At 49.7% G+C, this 27663-nt stretch overlaps 1 pseudogene; it reads right to left on the reverse strand.

Moving 5' to 3' along the window:
• Positions 1–5311: 5311 nt before the first annotated feature.
• Positions 5312–27663, reverse strand: part of LOC142312946 (uncharacterized) — a 198170-nt pseudogene continuing 175818 nt past the window's right edge.

Here is a 27663-nt window from a genome sequence, read left to right on the forward strand (position 1 = left end):
GGAGGGGGTGGCTAACTCGCCTTTGGTCTCCTGTAATCCCTCTTGTGCTAATGGCAGTTCAATGCCATTTATCCAACGCACACCCTTTAACTACGGTACTGTACCCTATCTATTTGTTCTTTGTTTTCTCTTTCCTTTTCTTGCTTCTAATATCTTTCCCTGGTCTCTCCCTCCCTTCTCTCTACCCCTCATACTCAGGCTGGTCGGATGTTGACAATGCTTCCATGTCTTTTGCCATCCCTAATCATGGTTGACATAAAATTTTGATCCTTTAATGTAAAAGGACTCAATATTCCTGAAAAGAGGGAACAGATTACTGGGGATTTATGTTCTTGGCCCTGGAAAGGATGGGTCTGTGGGAACGTATGTTGACGAGAGTAAAAGCTTTATATAAAGTACCGACTGCCAGAGTAAAGATTAATGGGGCCCTTTCGGAGCTGCTGGAAATCCGAAATGGTACAAGACAGGGGTGTCCCCTTTCGCCCCTACTTTACATCATCACTATGGAATATTTGGCAGTGGCCCTAAGAGATAATCCATCAATTAAGGGTATTAGAACGGCATTCAGGGAGCACAAATTAGCACTCTTCGCAGATGATCTCCTCCTTTATATTACTTCACCATTAATCTCCATACCTAACATTCTGGCAGAAATGAAAACATTTGGCTCCTTAAGTAACTTTAAAATAAATAACCACAAATCAGAGATGTTGGATGCTTCTCTCCCTTCTTCTCTAAGGACTCGGCTCCAGTCCTCGCTCCTCTTTGAATGGAAAAGAGACTCACTTACATACCTAGGTATTCAGATACCGGTGGACCCAGCCCAGCTTTACTCACTAAACTATATACGCATTCTCAAGCAAGTAGAAATAGACTTCAAAAAATGGAACAAGCTACAGCTTGGTTCGGACAGATCAACGCAGTAAAAATGGACACGCTGCCCAAACTATTATACTACTTTCAAACCATACCACTTAGGTTTCCGGCCTACTTCTTTTCCCGACTAAAACGATGATAACGCAATTTGTTTGGGCTCACAAACACTCTCGTTTATCATACAACATTTTAAGTAGATCCCGAGATCCAGGCGGGACATGTCTTCCAGACTTCCGCCTTTATAGTTTTGCCTCTCTGGGAGCTTGCGTCTTGGACCTTTTTCACTCAGGGGATCAGAAGAGATGGCTAGAGGTAGAGAGGGGCTTGTCTCCCTTGGACCTTATAGCCATGATTTGGGGGAGAGGGGCGTTGGGTGGAGATCCTGGGTCTCTTTCCTTTATTGTCAAGCAGCTTACGACCTTTGTCTCTAGAGGAGTTTCAGAATTAGGTCTTACCTCTGTTCCTGGGCCGTTCACCCCGGTCTTTGACAACCCGGACTTCACAGCAGGACTTAAGACACACACATTTCTCCAAAAGGTCAGGAGGGAGTATCCAGTCGTTCATGATTTCGTGACCAAAATGGGATCAGGCCACTGAGTTGTCTTTATTTAGACAAGGAAGTCCCAAAGGGTTCCTATTTTTTATGCACAATTAAAAAGTTTTATTAATTCCTTAAACAGGAAAACTAACATATATAGAACGCTGACATATTTCCAAACACTATGTTTAAAGAGGAAGACAATAGCGCACTCAGTCTCAGTTTTGTACGACCTGTTTGGAATCCACAAATGTGGGGTTGCGGGCCGGCCGGGATATGTTAGGAGATGGGAGTCGGAGTGGGGCCGTTCCTTTTCAATGGAAGAACTTGGGAAGATTTTCCTTCTGGTGAGTAAAGGGTACTTTACACACGATATCGCTAACAATATATCGTCGGGGCCACGTCATTAGTGACGCACATCCGGCGCCGTTAGCGATATCGTTATGTGTGACACCAAGGAGCGACGATCAACGATAGCAAAAACGTCAAAAATAGTTGATCGTTGACACGTCGCTCCTTTTCATATCGTTGGTGGTGCATGCCACTGGTTGTTCGTCGTTCCTGCGGTGTCACACATCGCTATGTGTGACACCGCAGGAACGACGAACATCTCCTTACCTGCGTCCACCGGCAATGAGGAAGGAAGGAGGTGGGCGGCATGTTCCAGCCGCTCATCTCCGCCCCTCCTCTGCTATTGGGCGACCGCTTAGTGACGCCACTGTGACACCGAACGAACCACCCCCTTAGAAAGGAGGCGGTTTGCCAGTCACAGCAACAGCGCTAGGCAGGTAAGTACGTGTGACGGGTGTTAGAGATGTTGTGCGCCACGGGCAGTGATTTGCCCGTGACGCACAACCGACGGGGGCGGGTACGCTCGCTAGCGATATCACAACGTGTAAAGTGCCCTTAAGTTATCAATGAATGCAGTATCCCAGGAGAGGAGCTATAAGGCGATGACTCGGTAGCATAAGTGCCCAGCCGTGATCCATGCGGTGTTTCCCTCCGCTCCGGACACGTGCTGGAGGTGCGGCTTGGAGAGTGGTACGTTCACACACATTTGGTGGTCATGAGCAGGAGTGCGACGCTTCTGGGATGATGTGTTCTATCTACACAATAAGCTGTCGATTAGACAGGTGGAACCCTCTAAGGAGTTGGAATTGCTCTCTCTGGGAGACATTTCGTTGGCAGGCTTTAAGAGAGGCCTGCTGAGACATCTGCTTATAGCGGATAGGAATTTGATCCCTAGACGCTGGAGACAAGCGGAGGCCCCATGTAAAGTGGATCTGGTAGCAGAACTTAACGATATATGCAGGATGGAGACCCTGGTAGCTCAGGTGGTGGGAAACACAGTAAAGACCAATGAGGTGTGGTTGCCGTGGTTGGTCTTTCGAGAGTCACCGGAGGTGGGCTTATAAGGATGCGTCAGTAGTGTAGAGGTGTGGTGGGTGTATGGGAGAGTAAGATGAGATGTCGGACCAGGTGAGCATGACCCCCCATTTCCCCTTCCTTTTCTTGTGATCCTATTCTTGCCCATGTAATACCTTTTCTTTTCTGCTTCTTATTTCTTCCTCTGTATATTTTCTGGATCTATATCCTTTTTTTTCTAGGTTTCTCTTCTAAAGTTCTTTAAAGCTAAAGGGCACTTTACACGCTTATATCGCTATCGACATCGCTAGTGAGCGTACCCGCCCGTCGCTTGTGCATCATGGGCAAATTGCTGCCCATGGCGCACAACATCGCATACACCCGTCACACAGACTTACCTTCCCTGCGACGTCAGTGTGGCCGGCGAACCACCTCCTTTCTAAGAGGGCGGTTCGTGCGGCGTCACAGCGACATCACACGGCAGCCGTCCAATAGAAGCGGAGGGGCGGAGATGAGCGGGCAGAATACAGCTAGGTCCAGAAATATTTGGACAGTGACACAAGTTTTGTTATTTTAGCTGTTTACAAAAACAAGTTCAGAAATACAATTATATATATAATATGGGCTGAAAGTGCACACTCCCAGCTGCAATATGAGAGTTTTCACATCCAAATCGGAGAAAGGGTTTAGGAATCATAGCTCTGTAATGCATAGCCTCCTCTTTTTCAAGGGACCAAAAGTAATTGGACAAGGGACTCTAAGGGCTGCAATTAACTCTGAAGGCGTCTCCCTCGTTAACCTGTAATCAATGAAGTAGTTAAAAGGTCTGGGGTTGATAACAGGTGTGTGGTTTTGCATTTGGAAGCTGTTGCTGTGACCAGACAACATGCGGTCTAAGGAACTCTCAATTGAGGTGAAGCAGAACATCCTGAGGCTGAAAAAAAAGAAAAAATCCATCAGAGAGATAGCAGACATGCTTGGAGTAGCGAAATCCACAGTCGGGTACATTCTGAGAAAAAAGGAATTGACTGGTGAGCTTGGGAACTCAAAAAGGCCTGGGCGTCCACGGATGACAACAGTGGTGGATGATCGCCGCATACTTTCTTTGGTGAAGAAGAACCCGTTCACAACATCAACTGAAGTCCAGAACACTCGCAGTGAAGTAGGTGTATCTGTCTCTAAGTCAACAGTAAAGAGAAGACTCCATGAAAGTAAATACAAAGGGTTCACATCTAGATGCAAACCATTCATCAATTCCAAAAATAGACAGGCCAGAGTTAAATTTGCTGAAAAACACCTCATGAAGCCAGCTCAGTTCTGGAAAAGTATTCTATGGACAGATGAGACCAAGATCAACCTGTACCAGAATGATGGGAAGAAAAAAGTTTGGAGACGAAAGGGAACGGCACATGATCCAAGGCACACCACATCCTCTGTAAAACATGGTGGAGGCAACGTGATGGCATGGGCACGCATGGCTTTCAATGGCACTGGGTTACTTGTGTTTATTGATGACATAACAGCAGACAAGAGTAGCCGGATGAATTCTGAAGTGTACCGGGATATACTTTCAGCCCAGATTCAGCCAAATGCCGCAAAGTTGATCGGACGGCGCTTCATAGTACAGATGGACAATGACCCCAAACATACAACCAAAGCTACCCAGGAGTTCATGAGTGCAAAAAAGTGGAACATTCTGCAATGGCCAAGTCAATCACCAGATCTTAACCCAATTGAGCATGCATTTCACTTGCTCAAATCCAGACTTAAGACGGGAAGACCCACAAACAAGCAAGACCTGAAGGCTGCGGCTGTAAAGTCCTGGCAAGGCATTAAGAAGGATGAAACCCAGCGTTTGGTGATGTCCATGGGTTCCAGACTTAAGGCAGTGATTGCCTCCAAAGGATTTGCAACAAAATATTGAAAATAAAAATATTTTGTTTGGGTTTGGTTTATTTGTCCAATTACTTTTGACCTCCTAAAATGTGGAGTGTTTGTAAAGAAATGTGTACAATTCCTACAATTTCTATCAGATATTTTTGTTCAAACCTTCAAATTAAATGTTACAATCTGCACTTGAATTCTGTTGTAGAGGTTTCATTTCAAATCCAATGTGGTGGCATGCAGAGCCCAACTCGCGAAAATTGTGTCACTGTCCAAATATTTCTGGACCTAACTGTATCCCGCCCACCTCCTTCCTTCCTCATTGCCGGTGGACGCAGGTAAGGAGATGTTCGTCGTTCCTGCGGTGTCACACATAGCGATGTGTGATGCCGCAGGAACGACCAGCGGCATGCACCACCAACGATATTATGAAAAGGAGCGACGTGTCAACGATCAACGATTTTTGACGTTTTTGCGATCGTTGATCGTCGCTCCTAGCTGTCACACGCTGCGATGTCGCTAACAACGCTGGATGTGCGTCATAAACACTGTGACCCCGACGATATATCGTTAGCGATGTCGCAGCCTGTAAAGCACCCTTAAGTATTTAATAATAAAACTGAATTACGGTCGAGGATAGTTGAAATATTCACTTAATGATAAGTTTATTAGAAATGCGATTTGTAATACCAAATGTGATATGACAAAGAATGTTTGTGATTTGACTGTACTTGATTTCAATAAAACTGATTTTCCCAAAACATTCTCTCGCTCTCATTATTCTGGCATTTGGTAAATATAAATAATTTTGCTACCTAATTGACCTAAAATGGGAAAAGTTTATTCTGATTTCATGTCAGAAAGTGAGAAAAACATGAGATATGTTTTTATTAAGAGTAGATGAAAACTTCTAGTTTCAGCTGTATATGAATGTATAACAATGTGAAATATTCTCTGCACATTGTAGATTGCTTTTTGGATGAAAGATATTAGTAACTGCATATATATTTATTTCCAATATACCATATTTTTCCTACTAAAAGGCCACGTGCACATGTTGAATGTTTGGTGACATTTTACCTCAGTTTTTGTAAGGCAAAACCAGGAATGGAACAATTAGAGGAATAATATAATAGAAACACGGGCACTACTTCTGCACTTTTTTCCCCACTGCTTATTTTGGCTTATAAATAGTGAGGTAAAAAACCTCACCAAATACAAAATATGTACATGTGGCCTTAGAGACACCTTACTATTAGACACATCCCAGGTTTAGATAGCAGAAAAAAAGGAAGACAGTCTGTTATATGCTTTTTTTTGTACAATTTGTCACTAAAACATATGGTTTCTCCCCGTCTGAGTTAATTTTGGTTGTAAACAAAATATGATTTTTCAGTAACTCATTTTTCACAATCTAGGAATTATAATGGCTACTTTCTGTGTGCGATTTTATGTGTTTAAAAAAGTGCCATTTTTGGTTAAAACATTTCCCACATTCTGAATCTGAAAAAAGGCTTCTACACTGTGTGAGTTCTCTGGTGTCTTAAAAGATCTGATTTACGAGTAAAACATTTCCCACATTCTGAACATGAAAAAGGTTTCTCCCCTGTGTGAATTTTCTTGTGTGTAACAAGATGGGATTTTTGTGTAAAACATTTCCAACATTCTGAACATGAAAAGGACTTCTCCCCTGTGTGAGTTCTCCAGTGTCTTACAAGATTTGATTTGTTGTTAAAACATTTCCCACAATCTAAACACGAAAAAGGCTTCTCTCCTGTGTGACGTCTCTGGTGACTTACAAGATTTGATTTGTTGTTAAAACATTTCCCACATTCTGAACATAAAAAAGGCTTTTCCCCTGTATGACTTCTCTGATGTGTAACAAGGTGTGATTTATCGACACAACATTTCCCACACTCTGAACATGAATATGGCTTCTCCCCTGTGTGAAATCTCTGATGTTTAACAAGATGTGTTTTCTGTACAAAACATTTTTCACATTCTGAACATGAATAAGGCTTCTCACCTGTGTGAGTTCTTTGGTGATTAACAAGAGTTGATTTACAATTAAAACATTTCCCACATTCTGAACATGAATATGGCAACTCCACTATGTGGGTTTTCTGATGTGTAACAAGATGTGGTTTCTGTACAAAACATTTGCCAAATTCTGAACATGGATGTGTCTTCTCCCCAGTATGAATTCTCTCATGCCTAACAAGAATTGTTTTCCGGTTAAAATATTTCCCACTTCTGGAACAAGAAAATCTCTTCTCCTCGGTGTTCATTTTTTGAAATTTAACAAAAGATGTTTCAAGGTCAAATTTATTTCCATATTCTGAATGTGATATTGGCTTCTTTGCTTTAAGATCAGTTTGTTTTTTAATACCTCTCTTGTGACTTTTATTTTTCTTAGTAGTCTGTAATGAGTCAGAAGAGAGGACCTGTTTCATAGGATCAAATGAGTGACATTTACTGTGAAGGGATGATGGGAGATCTAGAGTAATGACATTCACTTCAATTGTATTCTGTGTGATCTCAAGGTCATCTGATGTAAAAACTGAAGATCTGAGTTGTCCCTCTGATATCCTGGTACAGTCATCTGCCAAGAATAAAACCTATTATTATTTTTAATAAAATATCCCTGAAATGTATATTTTTTAACAGTTGTACTCAAAATGTCAATAAAAACATCAAGTTATGTAGTAAAATGTAATTATGGTATTCAGTAAGACAATAACAGTTCACAATCTAATAGAAGACTGGCATGAACCAGTAGAGCGTGGTGTTGAACTGTTTACTCATTCTGTCAAATATTGGAAGAAAAAGCCACCAAAAATGTTATGTAGACAAAAATGATACCAATAAAAATGTCTACTCATCTCACAAAAAAACAAGCCCCCTCTCAGGTGTCAAAATAGTCACTACTCCTATAGATTATAGATTATCACCCCTCAAATTATTCTATGTTAAGAAATTTGTTAACCCTCAAGTGCTGCACAGAATTTACGGCAGTTTTTTGCACTAAAATAAAGGTTTAGCTGTAAATTGTTCATTTTCATAAGGAGTAATAAAAAAAATTAAGCCTAAAATGTATTATGCAATTGCTCCGTAACTTTGCAATGCCCCATTGTTTAGGCTTATGGAAGGGTTTGGAAAGGAAAGAATGCTAATTTTTTTATTGGAGAGCAAATTTAGCTGAAACAGATTGTGGACGCCATGCCGCATTTGCAGAGTCCTTGACATGCCAAAACAGGAGAAACCTTCACAATTGACCCTGTATTGGAAACTTAACCCCTGAAGGTATTTACTTAGGGGTGTGTTGAGCACTTTGAACCCATAGCTGCTTCACAGAACTTTTTAGAATTGAATGTGAAAACAAAATGTACGTTTCTTTTCCACTAAAATGTTGTTTTAGCCCTAAATTAGCAATTTCACAAGGGTAAAAGGAAAAAATGGACTGCATAATTTGATACACAATTTTGCTTTAGCCTCAAAGTTTTAGTTCACACATGGGATAATAGGAGAAAATACATCAATTTGTTATGCAATTTTTGCTAAACTTGGCAGTCTGTGAATTCATCTACGAGTGCAGTGACTATTTTGTACCATCCACGCCAGGCTTTTTTCTGGAGAACTGGAATGACAGTTTTGTGCCCATACATTGTACTCAGCTTGTGCTTCTGGAGACATGTATCCTGTATATTGGTAATTGGGCTCTTCCCACTACAGTAATGCCAAACATGTAGCCGCTTACTACTGTTTAGGCACTCTGGGGCTCAGAAGGAGCAGGGCATTTCTCAGCGCAGATTTCATTGGACATTTTTTTAGAGGGTTGGAGCCATGTTGCTTTTCCATAGTCTTTGTTCTATGACTAATGAGGGAACCCCTATATTTCCAGTGACAGACTGGACCCAAGTGGGGACTGGTTTTGTGTGGAATACATTTGGGTTTTTATTGGTAACACTTTCGGGTACATAACATTTTTTGATCATTTTCAGGTGTGTTCTACTCTGAGCTCTTACGTCAGGGTTGCCGTGTAAATACCACAAAAATGCGATTCAGACGAAATTCCCAATGGAACCACTCACTATAATGAGTCAGATGGAGACTCTTTGGACTCCATTTGGCTTCTCTTCCGATGGCATCCATCTTTTTAGGCGTCCACATTTGTGTGCTAAAAAGATACCTCAAAATGATGGGACATTACCGGAAAATAAGCCAGACGGAGTCCAAAGTGACTCAATCTGCTTCATTATAGTGAGTGGTTCCATCAGAAGTTTTGTTCGAATCATTTTTTTGGATTTACAAGAAAACCCCATGAAAGTGTGAAAATGATCTCAACAGAAGGTATAGTAAAAATATGAACAGAACTTTATTCCAATTTTTGGGAGGCAAAATAAACTAATAAGCAGAAGAAGAATCGTTTTTATTTTTACACCGTTTTACTTGCAGTATTAGTGATAGGACGGTTACATTTACAGCGATACCAGATGTATATTGTTGTTTTATGTTTTGCTGCTATCACACACTAAGAATGTTGGCGAACAGATCTGTATGACAGTTTATTTTTTGTGGGAATGGTTGAAGATTTTTTGGTACTATTTTGAACTACATAAGATTTTTTAATTGCTTTTTAGTTTCAACGAAGTTTTATTGTAAATGACATGTAACATAAGTAAAATACATGTAATATTAATATTATTGATCCCCACCCCGAAGGCTTAAAAATAATTAACAAGTTTGTACTAATTGTAGAGTCAATATCTATCTAGCCAGGAAATAAAAGAGAAATAAAAGAAATACGGGAGAACAGAGAGAAAATTACAATGGGATAAGGGAGGGGGGTATATAAAGCCCATATGATATCACATTACTATAATAGGTTATATACATTCTTAGAAGGATAATTATCCAGAGAGACACGTGAACCGTCGTTCTGAAAAAAGGACCAATGTCTCACTATATTGAGAGTGATATCACTCTGGAGAAATCTGGGTTACTATTACTTTATATCCAGGGATCCCAGGTTATTAGAAATTGCTCTAGTTTGTCACTTGTAGCAGCTTCTATTTCCTCATATAACATAGTTAGATTAAGGTGATTTTTCACAGAAGCAGGAGATGGGGCGGGGGATCTCTATTGACTCTCGATATGAATTCTTGTTGACATTGTAATAAAGCTGATGAGGCGATTTGTTTTATTATTGATCCCAGGTGGTTTATCTCCAAGTAGCAATACTTAGGGGTACTTTGTACGCTGCGATATCGCTAGCCGGTGGGTGGTGGTTATAACGCTTAATACATTCATGTTCAGTGTAAAGACCTGATATTGAGGATAGATGTTGAATTCTGTATATGTTTTCCTTTTTCCACCAATTGTGGATTTTTAGCTAACCCCTGGAGGGAACATTAGATTATTAAAAAGATTTAGCATTGGTGATGGGATCGATTGTAGTATAAAATATTGAAATCTTATAGACCTCCAGATTTGTAAAGAGTGAAAGGATGAGGATTATTGGGCCTGTAAATTTGATGGTAAAGGACCAGTGGCCCACATTAACCCCTTTATGACCGGCCGATTTTTCACTTTCCGTTTTTTGCCATTCATTTTCCAAGGCACGTAACTTTTTTTTATTTTTCAGGCAATATGGTCATGTGGGGCTCGTTTTTTGTGGAACGAGCTGTACTTTTAAATGAAACCATAAGTTTTACCATATAGTGTACTGGAAAAGGGCAAAAATATTCCAAATGCGGAAAAATTGCAAAAAAAAAGTGCGATAACACTTTTGGTTTTGAGATATTTTATTCGCTGTGTTTACTATATGGTAAATCTCATGTGTGGGTGTCATGCCTGAGGTCGGTGCGAGTTCGTAGACACCAAACTTGTATAGGTTTACATTTATCTAAGGGGTTAAAAAAAATTCACATGACGTGACGTCCGGTATCAGCCGGTAACTAAGTGTTTACCGCCGATGCCACTATAATGGCGCTGTCTCATATTGACAGCGCCATTTAAGGGGATAGACGGCACGGACAGATAACGATTCTGTTCGTGCCTAGCAGGCACACATCTCAGCTGTGAAAATCAGCTGAGATGTGCGCCAATCGCTGCATGCTGCCGGCGGCAGACCGCGGGCAGTAACACTATCACTGCTAGGATATAATATTACTGCCCGCGGTCATTAAGGGGTTAAGCCTGCCATGCTGGGTGTGGGGAGAGACAAGGAACAGTGGACTCCAGGGAATAAGGGAGGCTATAACACAAAGGGGGGGGAACCAAGGGCTCCTGCCTCGACCCTGACACTGGGGGGCCCTGCGCTTGCCCTCAAACCACAGGTACCTATAAGGGTTAGGAGGTGTGGTCCGCCAATGTGCCCTATCTCCAAGCCAGACCCTAGGACTAAATCCCACCACGTACCAATCCACGGGGGGAAAAAACAAACACAAAAATAACAAAAAAAAAGGGGGAAAAGGAAAAACAACAACTTATCTTGAGAGGGAATCTTCAGAATATAGAGCTACAGTAGTCTGAAGCAACATGCACTCCTGAGCAAGCAACTTCTCCAAATGAAGAGTATAACCCGCACTGGAGGAGTGAGAGGCCCCACGTTATAAAAGCCCTTAATTACCAGCTGGAGGAAAGGCTCCTCCAACCTGGCAAGGAAACAGAAAAAACCTAAATCCAGCCCTTAAAAGGACAGCGTTCATTAATGTCTGGACGATCATCGGGTCCTTCTGCACCTGGTCCCAGGAGCAGTACCTGAAGGTCCAGACACATCCGTGACAGTACCCCCTCTCCTAGGAGTGACCTCCGGACCTTAACCTCTCTAATGTACTAAATATTGCAAAGTATTGTGCAGAATACAGGAATCCCAAGATTCCCTTCAACCAAAATGGGCGCAGGAAACAATGAAGATGGTACGGCCGGAGCGACACACTTTTTAAGAAGGGACTGGTGAAATACATTATGGATTTTCAGGGCGGGAGGCAACTCAAGACGGAAAGCCACTGGGTTGATGATGGTAGAAATCTTGAACGGGCCAATGAACCTGGGACCCAGTTTCCATGAAGGCACCTTCAACTTAATGTTACGTGTCGACAACCACACCAGATCATCCACAACCAGGTCCGGACCAGGTACACGCTTTCAGTCAGCCATGCGTTTATACTTATCACCCATACATCTGTTAGGGCCAGATGGACGGGTAGACCCTGGAGGTGGATCCACTGGGCCAAACTCCCGGATGAGGGAAAGGAGTCCGGTAGCCGGAGCACTGTAGGTAGCAGGACAGTCCGTGCACTGGGAGAAAATGGAGAAGTCCCTGGGACCACGAGGTCACTGATGGTGGTCCGGGTGACGGAGCTCAGGTTCGGAAGCCGTGATGGTGTCAGGCGGGGTCCGGAACCGTTGGAGCGAGATGACGGGTCACCGCAGGGATCCGAGATGGTACGGACTGTCAGGATGGCAGATGGGCAGCGTTCGGGGTTCGAGGCACCGCAGGACCGGATGGCGATGCAGGATCGGCTCTAGAAGACAGAGAGGTAAGTATCTCACAGAACACAAGGAGACCTGACTCCTAGCTTGGGAAAACACGAAGAACAGGCCCCGCTCCCTTGGACATTAACCCCCTATATACCCTGTACCTGTGTGCATCATTTCCTGTTAGTTGACACTGGCCCTTTAAGAAAGGGTCAGTGACCGCGCGCGCGCCCTAATGCGCATGCGCGCGGCCCGGGTGCCAGAAGCCAGGGCAGGAAGCTGAGAGGAGGACGCAGGGGAGCCGGCCAGGGACTGGGAAGCCGTCGGGCGCCGGGAGCGGAGACCAGGGGGCCTGGGAAGTACGGGCACCGGAGGCTGGAGAGCGGGGAGCGTGGCAGGTGAGCCGGGGAGCGGAGCAGAGGACCCGGGGAACGGAGCAGGGGACCCGGGGAGCGGAGCAGAGGACCCGGGGAGCGTGACAGAACCCTCCCCCACACCCCTCTCCCCGCAACCGGGACAGGAAGGCACGGATCAGAGGAGTGCCCACGTTCTCCCTGGGCTCCCAGGACCTATCCTCAGGACCATACCCTTCCCAGTCCACCAGGAAGAACTGCCGACCACGTACGGTCTTCATGGCCACGATATCTCTTACCGCATAGATGTCGTCCTCAGCAGTAGGAGGAGGAGCCGGACTGGCGGCAGCGGAGAAGGGACCAAGGACAACCGGCTTGAGCAGAGAGACGTGGAAGGAGTTGGGTATTCTCATCGTGGCCGGGAGCTGCAGTTTGTAGGAGACCTCATTGATCTTGCCGAGGACTTTAAACGGTCCGATGTAGCGAGGTCCCAGCTTGTAGGATGGTATCTTCAGTCGGATGTACTTGGAAGCAAGCCAAACGAGATCTCCCGGAGAGAAACACGGAGGATCCAGGCGTCTCTTGTCCGCGTGTCTCTTCATCCGCAGGGTTGCCCGTGTAAGGGACGCCTTAACTGAGTCCCAAATGGTTGTAAAGTCACGGAGTACTGCATCAGCAGCAGGGATGTCCGAGGACGAGGATACAGGCAATGGGACAGACGGCTGAAGTCCGTAGACGACATGGAAGGGAGAACTGGAGGAGGACTCACTGACGTGGTGATTATGGGAGAATTCAGCCCAAGGAAGAAGCGTGGACCAATCGTCATGATGGGCGTTCACGTAGTGACGTAAGAAAGAGGTCAATATCTGATTGACCCGTTCCACTTGGCCGTTCGACTGAGGGTGGTAGGCCGAAGAAAAGTCCAGAGTCACTCCCAGATGTTTGCAGAGAGCCCTCCAGAAGCGGGAGGTGAACTGAGTTCCTCTGTCGGACACTATGTGTGATGGAAAGCCATGCAAGCGGAAGATGTGATGTATATAGGCGTCCGCGAGTTCCTGAGCAGAGGGCAGTCCAGCAATAGGAACGAAATGGGCCATTTTAGAGAACCGATCCACCATGACCCATATGACTGTGTGTCCGGAGGACAATGGCAAGTCCGTAATAAAGTCCATCGCTATGTGTTGCCAGGGAACTGAGGGTATGGGCAGAGGCAGAAGACGGCCGTATGGCAGGTGTTTGGGTGTCTTGTTCCTGGCACAGGAGGAGCAGGCAGAGACAAAAGAGGCGACGTCCGTGCGAAGGGATGGCCACCAGTAATGACGTACAATAGCGCTCCATGTTTTCTTCTGACCTGCATGACCGGCTGTTTTCGAGGCATGGCCCCAGTGTAACACTTTTTGCCTGTCAGTCTCAGAGACATAGGTCTTCCCGGGCGGTATCTGGGCCAGGGTGACAGGAGCCACCGGAATAATCTTACTTGGACAGATGATGGGTTGAGATGTCTCTTCCTCCTGTTCCACGGGCACGAAAGACCTAGACAAGGCATCAGCGCGTACATTCTTGTTCGCGGGTCGGAAATGAAGCTGGAAGTCGAACCGGGCAAAGAACAAGGACCACCTGGCTTGCCGTGGGTTCAGTCGCTGAGCAGTCCGCAGGTATTCCAGGTTTTTGTGGTCCGTGTAAACAATGACAGGGTACACTGCTCCTTCCAGAAGATAGCGCCATTCCTCCAGAGCCAGTTTGACCGCCAATAGCTCTCGGTCACCGATGGTGTAATTGCGTTCAGGCGCGGAGAAGCTCTTGGAGAAGAAACCGCACGTCACCATCTTCCCGGAGGAGGACTTCTGCATGAGCACTGCTCCGGCTCCCGAGGAGGAGGCATCCACCTCCAAGGTGAACTGGCGGTTTAACTCTGGACGGTGGAGTACAGGAGAGGAGGCAAAGGCTCGCTTTAGAGCGCCAAACGCGGCGTCGGCCGCAGGTGACCAGTCCTTTGGATTAGCCCCCTTCTTAGTCAAGGCGGAGAGAGGAGCAGTCAGAGCCGAGAAGTGAGGAATGAACTGGCGGTAATAGTTAGCGAATCCCAGAAAGCGTTGGATTGCCTTCAGTCCAGAAGGAGGAGGCCAGTTGAGAATGGAGGAGACCTTCTTTGGATCCATCTGCAGTCCGGTATCGGTGATGAGGTACCCCAGGAAGGGGAGAGAAGACTGTTCGAAGACGCACTTCTCGTACTTGGCGTACAGACGATTCTCTCTCAGTCTTTGTAGAACCAGTTGCACGTTCTCTCGGTGGGTCTGGAGGTCCGGAGAGAAGACAAGGATGTCATCCAGATATACCACCACACAGACGTAGAGAAGGTCCCGAAACACATCGTTCACTAATTCTTGGAAGACTGCTGGTGCGTTACACAGGCCGAAGGGCATCACGCAGTATTCATAGTGCCCATCGCGAGTGTTGAACGCGGTCTTCCATTCATCCCCTGAGCGGATACGGACCAGGTTGTAGGCACCCTGAAGATCCAACTTGGTGAACACACGAGCTCCTCTGAGCCGATCAAACAATTCGGGGATGAGCGGCAGGGGGTACTTGTTTTTCACGGTGATTAGGTTCAATCCCCGGTAGTCTATACATGGGCGTAGGTCACCCTCTTTCTTCTTTACGAAGAAGAAGCCTGCTCCAGCAGGAGAGGAGGATCTCCGGATGAATCCCTTAGCCAGGCTCTCTGTGATGTACGTAGACATGGCCCTTGTTTCGGCTGGAGACAGTGGATATATCCGTCCTCGAGGTGGTGTAGTTTCCGGGAGCAGGTCAATGGCACAATCGTAAGGACGATGTGGCGGAAGTACTTCGGACTCCTTCTTATCAAAGACGTCCACGAAGGACCAATAGGCTGAGGGCAGTCCCGGTAGGGACTCGGGAACCGGAGGTCGTCGGATGGGTTGTATGGTCTTCAGACACCTCTCATGGCAAGAAGGCCCCCATCGAGTGATATCGCCAGTGCCCCAGCTGACTGAAGGCTCGTGTGTCCGCAACCAGGGAAGGCCCAGCAGGATTTGATGTGACATATGTGGGAGGACGTAGAGAGCGATGTTCTCGGTGTGCAGAGCACCGATACGCAGTTCAAGCGGCTTGGTGATCCAGGAGATGGTGTCAGAGAGGGGTCTCCCATCCACAGAGGCAATCACAAGAGGTTTGGCGAGTGGAGTAACAGGCACCTGGTACTTGTCCACCGTGGCCTGCTGGATGAAATTGCCTGCTGCCCCAGAATCGAGGTACGCCTCAGCCGTAAACCGCGTCTCTCCCGTTGTCACTTGCACAGTCCATGTAACTGGGTCTGAGAGAGTCCCAGCACCTAGGGTGGCCTCTCCTACCAACCCTAGGCTTTGGAGTTTCCCGGCCTCTCTGGACAGGCACGTAGCAGGTGTGTGCCCTCTCCGCAGTAAAAGCAGAGACCCTTGGCGAGCCGCTCTGCTCGACGTTGTTCAGACTGTCGCACACGGTCGATCTGCATGGGCTCATGGACGGAGACACCAGAGGCCGTTGACAGGAGTACGGCGGGCTTCTGTGGAGGAGAGGAATGCCGTACCGGACGTCTCTCACGGGATACCTCTTTGGACCGCTCCTGAAAGCGTATGTCCACTCGAGTCGCTAGGGTAATCAGGGCGTCCAGGGTGGACGGTACATCACGTCCAGCCAGCTCATCTTTGATTCGACCCGATAGTCCTTCCCAGAAGGCGGCGGTTAGGGCCTCGTTATTCCACCCGAGTTCTGAAGCCAAGGTGCGGAAACGGATGGCGTATTGACCCACCGTCAGTGTTCCCTGACATAACCAGAGAAGTGATGACGCTGACGCGGAGGCGCGTCCGGGTTCATCAAAGGTGCTGCGAAAGGCCTGCAGGAACTCCTGGAGGTTCTTGGTCATAGGTTCCTCCTTCTCCCACAAGGGGTTCATCCACGCCAGTGCCTCGCCCTCTAGGTGAGACATGATGAAGGCGACCTTGGCTTGGTCGGAGGCAAACAGATGTGGCAGCTGCGTGAAATGGAGGGAGCATTGGTTTATGAATCCCCTGCAGGTCTTGGGATCTCCGGCGTACCGGGGTGGTGAGGCCAAACGCAGTCTGGAAGCATCCGAAGAGGCAGCCACGGGAGCGGGGGTCGTGGCTTGACTAGTGGAGGCTCGGGATGTCGAAGACGTGACTGCCGCTTGTAGCGTGGTCAGGCGGGTGTCCACGGAAGTCATAAAGTTCAGCATGCGGGTCTGGACTTCACGCTGGCGTTGGAGTTCCTCATGCAAGGCCGCTAGTGCTTCGGCGGGATCCATGGCCTGTTCTTACTGTTAGGGCCAGATGGACGGGTAGACCCTGGAGGTGGATCCACTGGGCCGAACTCCCGGATGAGGGAAAGGAGTCCGGTAGCCGGAGCACTGTAGGTAGCAGGACAGTCCGTGCACTGGGAGAAAATGGAGAAGTCCCTGGGACCACGAGGTCACTGATGGTGGTCCGGGTGACGGAGCTCAGGTTCGGAAGCCGTGATGGTGTCAGGCGGGGTCCGGAACCGTTGGAGCGAGATGACGGGTCACCGCAGGGATCCGAGATGGTACGGACTGTCAGGATGGCAGATGGGCAGCGTTCGGGGTTCGAGGCACCGCAGGACCGGATGGCGATGCAGGATCGGCTCTAGAAGACAGAGAGGTAAGTATCTCACAGAACACAAGGAGACCTGACTCCTAGCTTGGGAAAACACGAAGAACAGGCCCCGCTCCCTTGGACATTAACCCCCTATATACCCTGTACCTGTGTGCATCATTTCCTGTTAGTTGACACTGGCCCTTTAAGAAAGGGTCAGTGACCGCGCGCGCGCCCTAATGCGCATGCGCGCGGCCCGGGTGCCAGAAGCCAGGGCAGGAAGCTGAGAGGAGGACGCAGGGGAGCCGGCCAGGGACTGGGAAGCCGTCGGGCGCCGGGAGCGGAGACCAGGGGGCCTGGGAAGTACGGGCACCGGAGGCTGGAGAGCGGGGAGCGTGGCAGGTGAGCCGGGGAGCGGAGCAGAGGACCCGGGGAACGGAGCAGGGGACCCGGGGAGCGGAGCAGAGGACCCGGGGAGCGTGACAACATCTCAGATTGCTCAGAACTCCTCGCCAAACAGAGGAGAGAGAGGAGGCAAAATGGTCCTCTTCCAGGACCCCCAAAGACCCCCACTACAAAAGGTATCAAATTGAAGATGGAAACCATATGCACCAAAAATGGTGGCTGGCCAGTGGATTCATTACGCCGGTTGTTAAGGGCAAATTCGGCCAAAGGCAAAAATGATGCTCAATCCTCTTGGTTCTCAGCAACAAAACACCTCAAATAGGTCTCCAAGTTCTGGTTGGTGCGCTCAGTCTGACCTTTAGACTGGGGATGGATGCGAAGGAATAAGACAACTGAACCCCCAAACGAGTGCAAAAAGACTTCCAGAACCTGGAGACAAACTGAGTGCCACGATCGGAGACAACATCAGATGGTAAACCATGTAGTCTCACGATCTCATTCACAAAAATCTGCGCCAGAGTCTTGGCGTTGGGAAGAGCAGGTAAGAAGTGCAATAAATCAATTATCCAGCTCACCCCAAGATGTCCGCACTCCTGGCGGTGTTGAAGCACGAGATCCCGCTGCTGTTCAGTGTCTGAGGCACAGATTCTTGTTTTCATAAAAACACAGCTTTAATGAAAAACTTATTTAAAATACAAAGAATGTTTTTCTTGAAATAAAGATAAGCCACAAAAGTATACCATCTCTGGGTCAGGGAAAATCCAAAGGTTCTTTAAACCGCACACCAGACGCATTTCAAGCGCATTGCTCTTAGACCTTGGTGACAAAAATGCACACGGACGCCATTTACCAGGCGACGGCCCCATGCGACAAACCTGCCCCAACCCCTATCTCTGATGCATCGACCTCCATGACGAAAGGCTCCAAAACTTCAGGTTGGCAAAGTATAGGAGCAGTAGCAAAACACCTCTTCAAAGAAGAGAAAACCTGCTGAGCAGAATCAGACCATGCGGGAAAAATCAGCACCTTTTCTCGTTAGATCGGTAAGAGGTTTAACGTTCTCAGAGCAATTCTTGATGAATTTACGATAAAAATTCGCAAACCCCAAAAAGCGCTGTAGGGCTTTCAGGTTTTCCGGACGATCCCAGGCCTGCACTGCCTCGAGCATCCCGGGATCCATCCGAAAACCAGTGGGAGACAAGAGGTACCGCAGAAACTGCACCTCCTGCACAGCAAACACACATTTTTCAAGTTTGGCGTGCAAGTTAATCTCCCGTAAAATTTGAAAAACCTGTCAGACATGAGTTGATAAATCAGGTGAATGAATCAAAATGGCACCAAGGTAGATCACCACAAATCTAACCACCAGATGATAAAAAATGTCATTAATAAAGTGCTGGAACACCGCAGGGGCATTGGTGAGACCAAATGGCATAACCAGACTCTCACAATTGCCGTCAGGGGTATTGAAAGTGGTTGTCCATTCGCCCCTCTCCTTGATCCTAACCAAGTTGTACGCCCCCCTCAAGTCCAACTTGGAAAACCACTTAGCTCCCACCACCTAGCTAAATAGATCAGGAATCAGAGAAAGAGGGTACGGGTCACGGACTGTGATAAGATTCAGTTTGCGGAAGTACAAACAAGGACTAAGGCCACCATCTTTCTTTTTAAAAAATAAATAAATTCCTTCATAGCCTGTCTCTCAGGCCCCGATAAACTATACAGTCTAGATTTGGGTAGCTTAGCTCCGAGAACAAGATTAATAGGACAGTCGTACACCTGATGAGGGGGAAGGTCCTGGCATGCTTTCTCAGAGAAAATATCGTCATAATCAGAAAGAAAGGATGGTAGAGAGACAGGAGAGACAGCGGATAAGGCAGTCCCCACACAATTATCATAACAAAAGTCACTCCAATCAGAAATAAGTCACGTCTGCCAATCTACTACAGGGTTTTGTTTAATCAACCATGGTAAACCCAGCACAATGGGAGTAGGAAGACCTTCCAACACGTAGCATGAAATTAACTCATGATGCACGGATCCCATTGTCAGCTTAATACCATGTACCATCAGAGATAAATGTCTTTGAGCAAGTGGTGCAGAGTCAATGGCAAACACGGAAATGGGGTTATTTAAAGGTACTGAAAGGCAAACCATGCTGTTTAGAGAAAAGGGGATCCACCAAACAAACACCGGCACCACCATCCACAAAAACCTCAATTTTTATAGTTTTGCTCTCCAGCGCCACCTCGGCAGGCAGGAGAAAACGGGAACTACAGGTAAAAGAAAAAGACAACCTGATTCACTGCTTGCACCCCACAAACGGTAACATGAGACTCAGGCACTCCAGGACGTTTAGGAATAAGGGGGCAAGCTCCAACAAAATGATCGGATTTACCGCAAAAAAAAGATGCTCCTGTCTTTTTGCAGATGACAGGAGAGGCACGGGAAGTGGTGGCTCCACCAAGCTGCTTGGGTTCATCTGACACAAACCCCCACTCCTCACCTTCGGATTGCCTTCCAGAGGAAGTCATGTCACCTTGAGACATGTCATTTGGAAAAAAGTTCTACCCTTTCTCTCAAGGAGGCATCTGTCAACACGTATAGCTAAAGACATGGCAGCCTCTAGAGAAGTATTAATATCATAAACTTAAAGATTCTCTCACGGTGTATCAGACAGACCACGACAAAACTGACTTCTAAGTGACGGATCATTCCATTTAGTATCCGTAGCCCACCTACGAAATTCAGAACAATAGGCTTTTGCTGATAAAACTCCCTGCCACAGCCGACGTAGTCTAGACTCAGCTAAAGAGACTCGGTCAGGTTCATCATAGATAAGGCCCAAAGCTTCAAAGAAGCCCTTGAATGACTGGAGACAAGCGGCATCTTCCAGTAATGAAAATGCCCATGACTAATGATCCCCTTACAGGAGGGAAATAATGATGCCGACCCGCTGCTGAGCTGCTCCAGAAGAGTGAGGTCTAAGACAAAAATACAATTTACAGGCCTCCTTGAATGGTGTAAATTTCTCTCTACCTCCTGAAAAGCGATCAGGAAGCGCTACTTTTGGCTCTAAACGGGCCGCAACAGACACATCAACTTTCTCCTGAATGGATTTTTTAATATCAGTAACTTCCAAAGAGAGATTGTAAAGTTGCTGGGTCAATTTAGAAACAGGATCTGTGGCGCCCTGGACTAGCCAGGTCGTCACAGGTACTACAACATACACCCCCACCCTGAGACAGGCACATCAGCCAGACACCAAATCCTTGTTGCCTCCCTCCAGGGGCTGATGTCCACACCAGGTGGGGTGGAGCCAGGCGGTTGGCCCCCACCCACTGAGGAGTTCACAGTCCTGGAGGCGGGAAGAAGGCAGTTGAGTACAGGAGTGTGGAGAGTTCAGTTAGGGAAGTGAAGGAGTGAAGGAGCAAACTGACCGTGTCCGGGTGTGTGGCCCCGGCACTAAGAGCAAGGTTGGCAGACGGTGGTGGCCGTCTGCAGGAGAGGCAGATCAACGCGGAACCATAGGACCGGGGACGGGCGGTGGCCCGCCGGTACCGGATCGGGGAGCGAAGTGAAGCCAGCACACACAGGCAGGGCCTACGGACCCCGACCAGGCATGGAGCCGCCATTAGAGGTCAAATCCGTCAGTGACCGGAACCCCAGGGGTTTCCTAACAGCCAAGACCCGATTGAAGGCAACCGTCCAACCAGTGGAAGGAAATACAGCTACCGCCACAGCTAGAGTTCCAAGGGCCAGAGCCTGCGGGCAAAAGGGCTCCTCCGGCACATATACACGCTGGGGAGCGGGTTACCGGTGGGAATCCATCGGGACCGAACATACACACAGGTGCAGGGAAAGCCAGCCACCACCAACCGTCCGTGAGAAGCCACAGCAGCCGGCTGCGGGACCCGTCCATCCAGCCGTTTGTTTTACCAGAGACCTTGCATATCTTTGTGGCTGAGTGAGTACAACCGTGCCATCCGGTACCGCGCTGCGCAGTCCAAGCGACCCTGCCCCTTCCCGACCCTGCCTCCCCGTCACCTCCCCGGGCCCCGGGACCACCAACCCCTACCCACGGAGGGGGAGAACAACATCCCAGCAGCTCCCTGCCATCGCTCCCGGGATCCCCGTTACCAGCAGCGGTGGTGCCCAATCTCACCACAACCCGTGGGTGGCGTCACGGACCAAATCCCCAAACCAAACCGCCCTACCCCCTTTCACTCACGGGCGAGGAGCGCCGCTCGAGTCCCCGGATCCGGCCCAACGCTCGAGCCACCGAGCAGCCATCGCAGCAGCGCTGGACCCGAGCGTTAGCGAGCGCAGCGGCGCCCTCCCCGCCCGCGACAACTTGGCATCACAAACAGGATCTTACCGTTCTACCAACTGGTAGAAGTGCGCCTTGTGTCCCGCCGGCGGTGTCCGGCCGAGAAATTTCAGAATCCGCCATCTTGGGCGCAAAGATTTTCCCGCTCGAGCGTCTTCTCGAGCAGTGGAGGCGTGAAAGCCGAAGCTCCGCCCCTGAAGAGGAGGTGCTGAGAAAAGACCAAGGGGGGCGGAAACAAGATGTCTGCGCCCGACGGAGCTGCTGGAGGAGCGGCGGTCGCAGCCGCAGCGGCGCCCGTGGATGCAAATGGGCCAGCCCGTGCTCCGGCCGCACGAGCAGGTTAGGCCGCAGCCCCCGCCATTGCTCAGGTGATGCCGTTCTCCTTGCCCTATGTGCCCAGAGCTACCTGGCTGTCGCAGCACGACGGGAAACCTGGCGCTTTACAGGTCTTCCGGAAAAAGCTTAACCCGGTCCTAGAACTGTATCCCCTGACCGATAAGCAACGTGCAGCGGTAGTGCTGGGGCAGCTAACCGGCGCGGCTGAGCAGGAGACGGAGACCTGGACCAAGGGTGACCAGTCCTCCGTGGCCACTATCTCTGAAAAGCTACAGATTGCCTTCGAGACCCGCACCGAAGCCGAGCTGCGGATGCAGTTTTATCAATGTCAACAGCGGCCTGAATATGGTATTAGAGACTATGCCTTGCGCCTGCAAACTTCCCTCCGTACACTGAAGCGGGTGGATACCATTAATGATGCGGACAGCAACAAAATGTTAGTTGAGCAGTTCGTGCAGGGGATGGGATCCCTGGAGGACCGCAAGCAGCTCCGGCTGTGGGCCCTAGAACACCCTAATGTGGACTTTGCCGTGCTGAAGGAACGGGCCATCAAAGCTCTGCAGCCCCCAGCGTCCAACGCCCCTGAAGCGGCCCCATGGCCAGCTGAGTCGGCTCCCATCGTGGTAGCCCCTTCTCTCCCAGCTTCCTCGGCGCCTGCAGAATGCGGCCTGGTGGAATGATGGAGGAGCTGGCTGCCCAGGTCCGTCACATGGATGGAGACCTCGCCAAGATCCTCGCCGCACTCCAGCCTCCGACGAGACCCAAGCCCCCGGGGAGGATGCAGCTCGCCGACAGCCCGGAGGACATCCCCTGGATGCAGCGGAGAAGGGCCAATGACTCACGGTATGGACCTCCAATTTGTTACAGGTGCAACAAGCCTGGCCACTACTCCCGACGGTGTCCGTTAAACGAGCAACCCCTGGGGCCAAGGGCCAATCCTCAGGAGTAGAACCCAGTGGCCCCCCAGACTGGCGGGACCGGTACATCGGAGCCCGGCCCATCATCCCTCTGGCAGTGGATGGCATCCCACTGATGGCACTCCTGGACACTGGATCCCAGGTAACCACAATACCCTATACACTGTATCAGCGGTATTGGGGGAATAATGAACTTGCCCCTCCTGACGGTAGCATGACACTGGTCGCAGCCGATGGACTCCCCTTGACCCAAGTGGGGTACAAACAAGTGGCCATGACCGTAGGACGGGCTGAACTGCAGCACCAGGGAATGATTGTGATAATGAATGAACCCAGTGACCATAACCCGAAGGTAGTGTTAGGGACTAATGTGATGGAGCACTGCATGAGTGAGGTGTTGACCCTACTGCAGCAGCTGGCCGCCACAAAAGCGGGAGGCCGACAGAGGGCTGTGCAGTGTGAGATCCGGGCCTTGATGTATCGGCAGCAAGTGAACTCAACAGGAGGGGAGATTGGGGGAGTGAGAGTGATGGATGCGGCCCCTTTGATTGTGCCTCCCAGGAGTGAGATGATGATTTGGTGCAGGGCAGCAGTAGGTCCCCAGGGGCGGGATTACCCAGCCATGGTAGAGCCCATGCCCTCCGAACACTGGCCCACGGTAATGGCTGCCCGAGGGGTGGTAGACGTCAAGAAAGGGAGAGTGCCCGTAAGGGTGTTAAACTGCGGGGAGGAGGAGGTTAGGCTTCCCCGATACGCTACCCTCGCCAAGCTGCTTACTCTAGACCTCCACACCATCCAGGAGGCCGTTCCCCCGACCTCACTGCCTCCTGCCAGTCACCACCCATCCCCGGAGCGGTTAGATGAGTGGTGTCAAGAGTTACATGTAGGCACTGATGATACCCCCACACATCACAAAGAAGGGATATACAGGGTGGTACAGGAGTACGAGCAGGTTTTCAGCAAACATTCACTAGATTTTGGACGGATTAAAGGGGTCCAACACCACATCCCCACCGGCGAGCATCACCCCATTAAAGAGAGATACAGACCTATCCCCCCCTGCACACTACCAATGCGCCAAAGACATGTTGAGGAACATGAAGGAGGCGGGGGTTATTCGGGATAGCTGCAGTCCCTGGGCTGCCCCGCTGGTGCTGGTAAAGAAGAAGGATGGCACCATGAGGATGTGTGTGGATTACCGGAAGATTAACCAGATAACGCATAAAGATGCCTATCCTCTGCCCCGTATTGAAGAGTCCCTGGCCGCGCTGAGAACTGCTAACTACTTCTCTACCCTTGACCTCACCAGTGGGTACTGGCAGGTGGCCGTGGCGCCTGAAGACCGTGAGAAGACTGCCTTCGCTACACCCATGGGACTCTGTGAGTTCAACAGCATGCCGTTCGGGCTGTGCAACGCCCCTGGAACCTTCCAACGGCTGATGGAATGCTGTCTGGGACATCTGAATTTTGAGACCGTCTTGCTGTACCTGGACGATGTAATTGTATACTCACAGATGTATGAAGCCCACCTGGAACACCTAGCTGAGGTGTTCGCGTCCCTTGCCAAGTAAGGGATGAAATTGAAGCCCTCCAAGTGCCATCTATTGAAGCCCAGGGTGCAGTACCTCGGACATGTGGTGGGCGCGGAAGGCGTCGCCCCAGAGTCCGAAAAGATCACTGCCATCCAGGACTGGCCGAGGCCGACCACGGTGAGAGAGGTGAGGCAGTTCCTGGGTCTGGTGGGCTATTACCGCTGCTTCATTAAGGGATACACGAAGATGGCCGCCCCTATGCAAGACCTCCTCGTGGGACAGACCAAGGGTGGTAGGTCCCCTGGAACCCCGTTGGCGTGGGAAGAAAAGCATGAAGAGTCCTTCCGCCAGCTGAAGACGGCCTTGACCGGGGAAGAAATCCTGGCATACCCCGACTACAGTCTCCCATTCATCCTCTACACCGATGCCAGTAATGTAGGCTTGGGAGCAGTCTTATCCCAGGTCCAGGACGAAAGGGAGAAGGTGAGTCTAGAATGCTAGCCGGAAACTCCGACCTACGGAAAGGAACTCTGAGAACTACAGCTCTTTCAAGCTTGAGCTCTTAGCACTGGTGTGGGCCATCACCGAGCGATTTCGCCATTACCTAGCGGCAGCCAAGTTCACCGCTTATACGGACAATAACCCACTAACCCATCTGGATACCGCTAAGCTGGGTGCATTGGAGCAGCGGTGGGTGGCCAGGTTGGCTAACTATGACTTCACCATCAAGTACCGAGCCGGCCGTAAAAATGCTAATGCAGATGCACTCTCCTGGATGCCCCACCTGTTGGGAGAGGGGCCGGACGATGATGACCTCGAAGAAATCGAGTTGCCTGCGTTCCACCGGCCGCCAGCCGAGAAGTTGCATGTCCATCAACAACAAGTGAACTTAGATCCGCTGCCCAGCCAAGGGTGGCAAGAAGCCCAGGACCAGGCACCCGCTGTCCTCTTGGTCAAGACCCTGGTGGAACAAGGCTCCACCGGAATAGACCCTGCTGCCCCCGCCGAGGCCCAGCGACTGTGGAGGGAAAGAGCCCGGCTGTACCTGCACCAGGGGAAGCTGTATCGGGAATTGATCAACCCGAAGACCCACGAGAAGGTTCGCCAGCTGGTGATTCCCCAGACTAACGTGCCCACTGTCCTGCAGGTTTACCATGACGGTGCCGGGCACTTTGGGTGGAAGAAGCTGGAGATGCTGTTGAGGGAGCGATTCTATTGTAGTGGGATGCGGGAGTCTGTGGAGGCCTGGTGCCGAGAGTGTGGTCCCTGTGCACTGAGAAGGAGGGACGAGGCCAGCCAGAAGGCCCCTTTGCACCCAATCATTACGCATCAGCCGCTGGAGCTGGTCGCCCTCTAACACGTGAAGCTCACCCCTAGCCAAAGTGGGTGCACCTACGCTCTGACCATTGTAGACCACTATTCAAGATTTATGGTGGTTGTCCCAGTCAAGGACCTGACCAGTCGTACCGCCGCTAGAACATTCCAGGCCTATTTCTGCCGGCCGCACGGGTACCCGGAGAGGGTGCTTACCGACCGGGGCCCGGCTTTTGAGGTGTTTCAAGAATTCTGCCAGTTGTATGGCTGCAAGAAAATTCGGACCACGCCTTACCATGCCCAGACCAATGGCATGTGTGAAAAGATGAACCATCTGGTCCTGGGTCTCCTCAAGACATTACCGCTAGAAGAGCGGAACCTGTTGCCAAAAAAGCTACCTGACCTGGTCGATATGTACAATAACATCCCTTCCAGCTCTACCAAATGTACACCGGCGTACCTGATGAGAGCTCGGCCCGGTCGACTGCCGGTAGACCTAGAAATGGATTTGGAAGCCCCAGAAGCCCTCCCTTCGACTGCTGGATGGGACACTCGGCAGAGGGCGCAGTACCGACAGGTCCAAGAGTACGTAGAAAAGAACTTGTGCCGGAGCCGGGGACAGCAGGAGCACTGCTTCAACAGGAAGGCTCCTGCAGGTCTCTTTCAGCCTGGGGATGTAGTACTGAAGCGAAAGAGGAGGACCCATAAGCTGGATGACCAATGGGAGAAGATCCCGTATGTTATATAACCCACTGAATGGGAGAATGGGAAGGCCTACCAGATCAGTCGCGACCAGGGGAAGACTTCGGCCATGGTTTCCAGGGACCACCTGAAGAGGTGCCCGCCACCGTTGAGGGTGGCAACTGAAGTTCCGGCCCCCAGACCGGCTGGGGAGAAAGAAAAAGAGGTAATCCACACCATGATGGGCGATTTCCCGGCAGATTGGCCTACGCAGAACGGCACAGTGATTCTTCCAGTGATACTGTTCCCACAACCCGTGGAGGAAAAAGAGATGGAAGTAGCCGCCAATGAACCAGTGCCCAGGTATGCACCTGTACCCAGCTCCCGTATGTCTCCGCCTGCCCCACACGATAGACGGGAAGAGGAACTAGTTGTTTCCTCTGCCCCACTGCGTGTCACCACTGACAGTGGGCCCCGAAGGTCCACGCGCCCCAACCTAGGCCGATCCCCGCTTAGGTACAGGGAAACTACCATTTAGGGGCATTATGCGTTGAGTGTGTAAATAAGAGAATGAATGATAAAAGTAATCAAACCGAAGTTTAACCTGATTGACACCATGATTGATCCGGCCGTTGCCGGCAAGTTGTCCCCGTGGAGACCCTTTGCTACCTTTGCATGAGGAACTCTTCATGGACATGCCTGAGAACTTGCAGGGCACCCACGAACTGGTGGGATTGTAAATATGTTGGGGTATGCTTTCCGTTGTCGCCTCCGGAGAGGCTGATTTGGAGGATGGGCCTGGAGGAAAGAGATGGCCCAGGCCCGCCACTACCGCAACCGGTGGCGATCCTCCGGGGGTCAGGGGTCCCCCATGGATGTGGGGTCCCCTGAAATGACCGTCGGGTGCGAGACACCGTACCCGTTCCCGCTCGGGCAGCCTGGATCTGGACTGGGGTCAAGGGGTGCTGCCCATTTTCTTAGGGGCAGCATCAGGGCCAGGTTGCTTGGCTGGGAGAGCGGAAGCC

This window comes from Anomaloglossus baeobatrachus, chromosome 5, assembly GCF_048569485.1.
Source record: "Anomaloglossus baeobatrachus isolate aAnoBae1 chromosome 5, aAnoBae1.hap1, whole genome shotgun sequence".
NCBI classification, from domain to species: domain Eukaryota; kingdom Metazoa; phylum Chordata; class Amphibia; order Anura; family Aromobatidae; genus Anomaloglossus; species Anomaloglossus baeobatrachus.